The 6,249-nt window shown below is 38.6% G+C and overlaps 1 long non-coding RNA gene across 1 annotated transcript; it reads left to right on the top strand.

Annotated features, from left to right (window-relative positions):
* The first annotated feature begins 255 nt into the window (after window positions 1-255).
* Window positions 256-5,981, top strand: LOC138067676 (uncharacterized). Its single transcript, XR_011141994.1, has 3 exons — window positions 256-502; window positions 3,528-3,814; window positions 5,541-5,981. It is a non-coding gene; the product is annotated as an uncharacterized lncRNA (long non-coding RNA).
* The last annotated feature ends 268 nt before the right edge of the window (window positions 5,982-6,249 follow it).

Raw genomic sequence — 6,249 nt, 5'->3', positions numbered from 1 at the left:
AGTCTTAAAGCCCAGTATGTCCTAATTAGGAAATAATCAGAGTCATTTTCTTAACACTAAAAAAAAGCAAAACAAAACAAAAAGTTTGAGTCATGATACAAATATGCTCAGGACCATCCCTCCTTCACCATGACCTAGTTGACCAAGTGGGAAACCACCAACCCAGTTAACTTTAAATGCTGTCATAAGCTGAGTCACAAAGATATTGTAATTTTCCAAGTTTTCCCTTCCCCAAACTGATTGATGCTGTAAATGAATAGACGTGAAGTTTGGCCTAGATGGATTTTTAGGAGTCTTTCTAAAGTAAATTTCATATATTTAGAGAAATTATGTGCTCCTAGCATGTATCACAGGCCTGCAGAATGAGACAAACACACAAAAGAGGATTAATAGAAATAACACCATTTCTAGGAATTAAAGTTATTGGAATTCAAGTTGAAGCCCATTTCCAAAATGTAATCTTAATGCGATCCTCAGGGAACTCTGAAATTATCATCTTCAAGTAAGTGATCTTTTCATGCAATTTTATTTTAGCACTATATCTAGGTATCTTCTCCATAACTTCTATGTCCACAAGCTTATTTATCTCCTTGCTAAAGTTCAAAATCTAATTTCCAACACAGGTTACTTACTGTAATAAACTGTACAAGCTTTAAAGTGACAAGTTGAAAGATACAATTTTTTAGAGTTATGAATTAATAGCCATATATGTCAAAGAAAGTGCCAACTTTTTCATATTTATAGATATATTATTGAAATGATAAAAAATGAACTGGGGAAAGAGAAAAGAAGTGAGGAGAACTATATATAATGAATCAAACATACTTAACAAGACATGTACAGACACTTTAGTGTGCATCTCTTTTATTACATTACATTAATCAAATTCTGCTAAAGACATCCATCTAAGCAAAGTGTCACAGTGATATTCTATAAAAACATTCTTTTGAAAAAGAGTCTTCCCTGACAGCAGTATCAACTATATTGTCTTAAGTGATTGTCAGGACTGCATTACTCAGAAATTAACAGAATTTATGTAAGTGCCTCGCAAGCTCCCCTGAAGAAAAAATAATTTAATTGGAGCAAGTGTACAAACTCTGATGAAGGCTGGTAAAACATGGATAAGTGATTTAACTTTGAGAAGCATGAACTGTTTTTTTTTTTTTCCACTCCTTCCTTCTTTGGTTCACAGCACAAACAGACACTCTCATTTTGGAGACTTTCGGAAGGAAATCTTCTCCTCTACTAAAATGGGTAGAATATGAGCACTTCTTCCAAGTCATCCAGCAAGATGGCTTTTTTTCTACATTTAAAAATCTTTTTTAATGATCTTCCAAAAGAACCTTTCAGGAAGGCAATGAAAGTTTCTTTGCAATGCAGACTCGAGGCCCAACCCTACAACCCATTTAGCACAGATAAGCCCCAGGGTCAGGGATCAGGGACCAGTCGGGAGGCATGGGCTGGGCAGAGCAAGCCACTGGGCTGCAGACCTGATCCACGGTAGAGCAAGGAGCAAAATACAAGGGACCTCTGATAATCCTCAGTGAGACCATAAGGGAAGCACAAGAGCCACTCTGGCATGCAGTTCATTTTACTGCAAATGTTCACTGTGGATGTTAGGCTTGGTATGTCAGGCTTGGCATGATCTTCTGCTCTTTTGCTAACAGACAGACCCTGTAAAACAATGCACTCATTGCAGGTTAACTCCGTGCTACTTTTTATAGTCAATCTATTTCAACCTTTCGCTTCATAATGGGATTTATAATGGATTTCAGGCTGTATTGCTTAAAACAAATTACATGCAATTAAATTTTCGTTTTAATTTTTGTGTTATTTCATATCCTTTTTTAAAACATTCTAAATAAGGATTTCTTAACATATGAAAACATATGAATACCAAACCAGAATCTTTAGTAGTGAATTTGGACTCCCGCTCCTGGCAAGAACATACTTTCCTACCTCAGCACAGACTAGAAAAAGAGAAAGAGGCGTGAAGGGTATTGCATCACTTCTGCTCCTTTATTTAAATGCAATGGGATTCATAAATCTGGTGACATCCGTTAGGTAGCATTAAGGTAGTCCTGGTATTCCCACTGTCACTAGGCTTTCCTTTTGGGGGTTGATTTGGCTTCCCTTCAAATTAAGGTAAAGCTCCTAAGGGTCATCCCTTAATGATGTGGGATCAAGTACTTGTATCAAAATATGAGACAAGAGAGCAATTCACAGCGAAAATTTTATCTAAATGATTCACCAACAGAGGACAAAATCAGTGATTTGCTATTCCAAATTACTCACTAATTTCACCCTCAAACTATTAACCTGGATGTTATTCAAAACTCAAAGTCAAAACGACAAAAGATATATATAAAATTCACAATTTGCATAGCTTATTACCTGAAATATGTAACTTGTGACAGACAGAACATAAACCTCAAATTGTATTTTTAGTTACAATGAAGAGCTGTTTGAGCTGCATTGGTTAGTTCAGTCATCTACTCAGAAAAGAAAAACCCACATACACACACAATTTTTCAAACTAGTCAATGCAGTGCAATTTTGCAGCAAACTGTGTAAATACAGGAGAATTGTGAACACATCGAATCAAAATTCTGTCATGAATTCAAAGTAATATTTACCGAACATCCTGTTCACTGTTCGCTCAGCTGCTCTTATCAATGTTATAATAAACTATAAATCCTAGCGAGCCCCGAGGCAACTTAACTGCTGTAGTGATGCTGGAGGGTGATTAGGAAAAAAACTAAAGATAAGATCCATTGTTTTTTCATGGTCGTGCACATCATTTTTCTATTTCTGATGCTTTATGTGTGATAATCTGAGCTTCCTCAGAGGTAAATTCTCATCTAATCATAACTCCCCACACATCAACAGAACATATCCTATGTGGTCTAACACCAAAAAAACAGAGAGCAAGAAGTGCTTCATTAAGAACATGGATTTAACCTACTGTAAGCTAATTCTTAGGCTGCAACAAAAGCCCCAGAAAAGGTGAAAATTAAAAGATGCCACCTAAAGAGCTCTCTAAAATTAGAACTAATTTAATTCTTCCTGAAAGCGTCTAAAATGCATGGTGCTGAAAGCTATGAAGATGGAAGTATTTTTAAAAAATTTTCATGCAAAAGCAAAAACAGCACTATTAAAAACAGGGTGAGTATCTTCTTCTTCCCGTCAGCCTTTTACCTGTATCAAATTAAAACCTCCGTGACTGAGGCCACTCTGTAGCCTGTTTTACAAATTTAATGCAAAGACACGGGCTCAAGACTGTCACAGGGTTAGGCCGAGAGGGTTAAGGGCAGCAGCAGATCAGGCACAAGGCATCCACTTCTCGTTCTGGTGACCCTGGCAATAGCTGGAGGAGTGTTTCAGGCTTCGAAGGCACGGTTTCCATGGGCAAAATGGACATCTGGGAGCATAACCGCTGGGAGCTACACCCATCTACGGCCTTTAAGGAGCTCGCAAAATTCGGGCCGGTTATTAATCATAATTTCTTGCTTACCTGGTGTTTCTAGGTCTGCTCCTCCTGGGCGGCCGGGCTGGGGGAGCCCGCTCGGCCGGCTCTCCCTGCAGGACGACGTCGGTCACGGCGGGCCCGCGGGTATCGTGTCCCCTGCGGGCGCGGGGCTAGCAGGGTCGGACCCAGCCACTGGAGTTCGTCTTTCTCTAAGTGACAGCTGCCATTTTCGTGATACAACAGCAAAAGTGAATTCCATCTCGGGAGGCAGAGCGGGAATGAACAAGAAGATGCCTTTCCTCAAGACGCTACTGAGAAATCAGATGGCTGGAAAGTGATTTGGGGGTAAATTCTATATTTAAAAAACATTTCTAGCCAATTTAACAGATAACTTAACCAGTTGCTACATTACATTGATATATATTTATAACTCTATTTAAATGGATTGGTATTAAATTGTCTGATTTTCCGTGGTTCTTAATGGAACCTGACTTTCCTCTGTCCTAATCTGCCTCGTGAGATTGTCCAAAGACAGCTTCCTGCCAGATTATTACACTTTAAAAATCATTTTAGCGACTTTCTGCCTTCATAATAAGATGGAGTGATCAGAAGAGCTTTCACAATTACACTGCAGTTTTCCTTTAAGACACATATGAAAATTCCTTCTCTTTCTCAGCCCTTGGCACGTTCAGAGTTACTGTTCCCACTCACAGCTGTCACTACCATGCAAACTTAATAAATTCCATCTATGCATGACTTACTTAGCTAACCTCCATCCACCAGAGATATACGCCTCTTACTCAGACAAGCAGGACAATAACATAGTAAAGCTTCAAAACAATAGCTCTCATGTTTCAAATATGTATAATATGGCAAGGGGCTTATCCCAGCCCTGGCGATCCTGCCCTATAGGAAGGAGCTTTTCTTTCATACTATTTAACTTCTGGAATTCCTTTTTGTTGTTGTTGTTGTTGTTGTTTTAATTCCAAAGGCAGTTTGAAAACGTACAGAACAGCCAAGTGGAAAAGAAAGCTCTTCCAAAAACATAAAGGGAATTTTGCTCTGGGAAGAGTTAAATGGACAGGGTTTCCCCTCACTGAGCAGAATGTATCCCAAAACACAGGCAACTGTATTCTGACCTAACTACATACTTTGAAATTTCCAGTAACTAATGACATCTCGGAAATGGTTTTAAATTTAAATGCACATAACTAGAGTAAAATCTGGCCCTAAACAATTTTGTTAGCTGCAAATTTGTCATGTACCAACCAATATTACCCTCAAGTCATCGAAGCCCAAACCCTGTACCGTACAGAATACTTTCCACTTCTGCCACTTTGCCTGTCAGTAGGGTAATCAGCACTTTTTGAAAGAGCTCAGCATTTTTCAGAATTAACACCATAAGAGAAGTAATCATGCCTATGTTAAGTAAACACTCCCAAATGCCAGGTAAAATGCACATCACACTGCATCAGCCATCCACACAAGGTATCTGGAGGCAGTAGAACAAAGTATGTTTCACTTTGAATTAGAACGGGAGAGCACTGAAGCCTGCGAGCAATACAAAAATGCAGGATGCGTAATTTTACTAGGTGCTTCCTCGCAAGATTTCCTGGGGCCAAATGCTGTCCCGGCTTCCAACCTATGTAATTTTGATGAAATCGAGGAGTGTTTTTCAGTATACCATAAAATGACAGGAGCCAGATGCAATGGGATTGGCCCCTAATGCAGGTAAGGAAGAAATACCAACAGGACTGCTAATTCTGATAATTCTTAGGCTGATCAGCTCAGGTTTGGGGATGGGCATTAGAGAGGTTTATTCTAATATTCAGTATTTCTTTGTTCAGTTTCTCCTATTGGAGCAGATCTTTAGATCTTATAAAATGATGGATTTCTAGATACAGATTTAGCCTACTATATAGTGCCTAGGTCCTAGTATTCAACGGGAAGAAAAAAAAATCTGTAGATCCAGTGCAAAATTGAATGTGCGAATCCAGAAGATCACAATTTGAAACATGAGGTAGATTGGTACAAAATATCTTTCCCTTTTGTTTATTTTACAATATTGTAGATCTTCGGGCTAGACCTGAAAACAGCGGCCACGAGAAGAATTTTTTTGCTTGGAGCAAAGGGTTTCTTTACTCACCCTGAGGAGGTGACGGTAGTGCTGATCTGACTCTACAGACCACGTTCCCATCCGACTCCAGCCCCTTGCTGCTACTGAATGCGATCCTGTGAGGTGCTCCTGCAAAGTGTTGATCAGAAGAAGCTGAGGCCACTCAGTCATTTTGCAAGAAATATGGACTTTTCCTAGACCAAATCTTATTATGATATCTACCCTAACTTTCCAAAGGAAAAAACTGCACAGCAAATGGGACACACAAACATGTCAGAAAGGAATAACATATAGAAAATATAATTTTAAAATGCCATCTCTTAGAGCATATTCATACAATTAAATTCTATTATAGTCTCAATTTCCACTCAGAAAAGGGACGTCATAAGAGTAGGTATAAATTATTTACGTCTTTACTTAATGAAAGACTATCAAAAAATTGTCACACGCTATCCATATTCCGTATGACTTGAGACACAATTGACAATGTAACTAATATTTTTAATAATCCAGTTATTTCATAATTATGAGAACACTGGTATTTTACAGTAGTAGTTCACAGTATGTAGCTAGAAAGACTAGTAAACTTTGCAAGACCTATGGCCTTTATCCTGCCTCTTTTGAAAATCCAAAGCTAGAAGCGCACAGTGTTTTTATGGACTGG

Source organism: Struthio camelus, chromosome 6 (genome assembly GCF_040807025.1).
Source record: "Struthio camelus isolate bStrCam1 chromosome 6, bStrCam1.hap1, whole genome shotgun sequence".
In the NCBI taxonomy this organism is placed as follows: Eukaryota; Metazoa; Chordata; class Aves; order Struthioniformes; family Struthionidae; genus Struthio; species Struthio camelus.
This window is presented reverse-complemented; position numbering and strand designations above follow the sequence as displayed.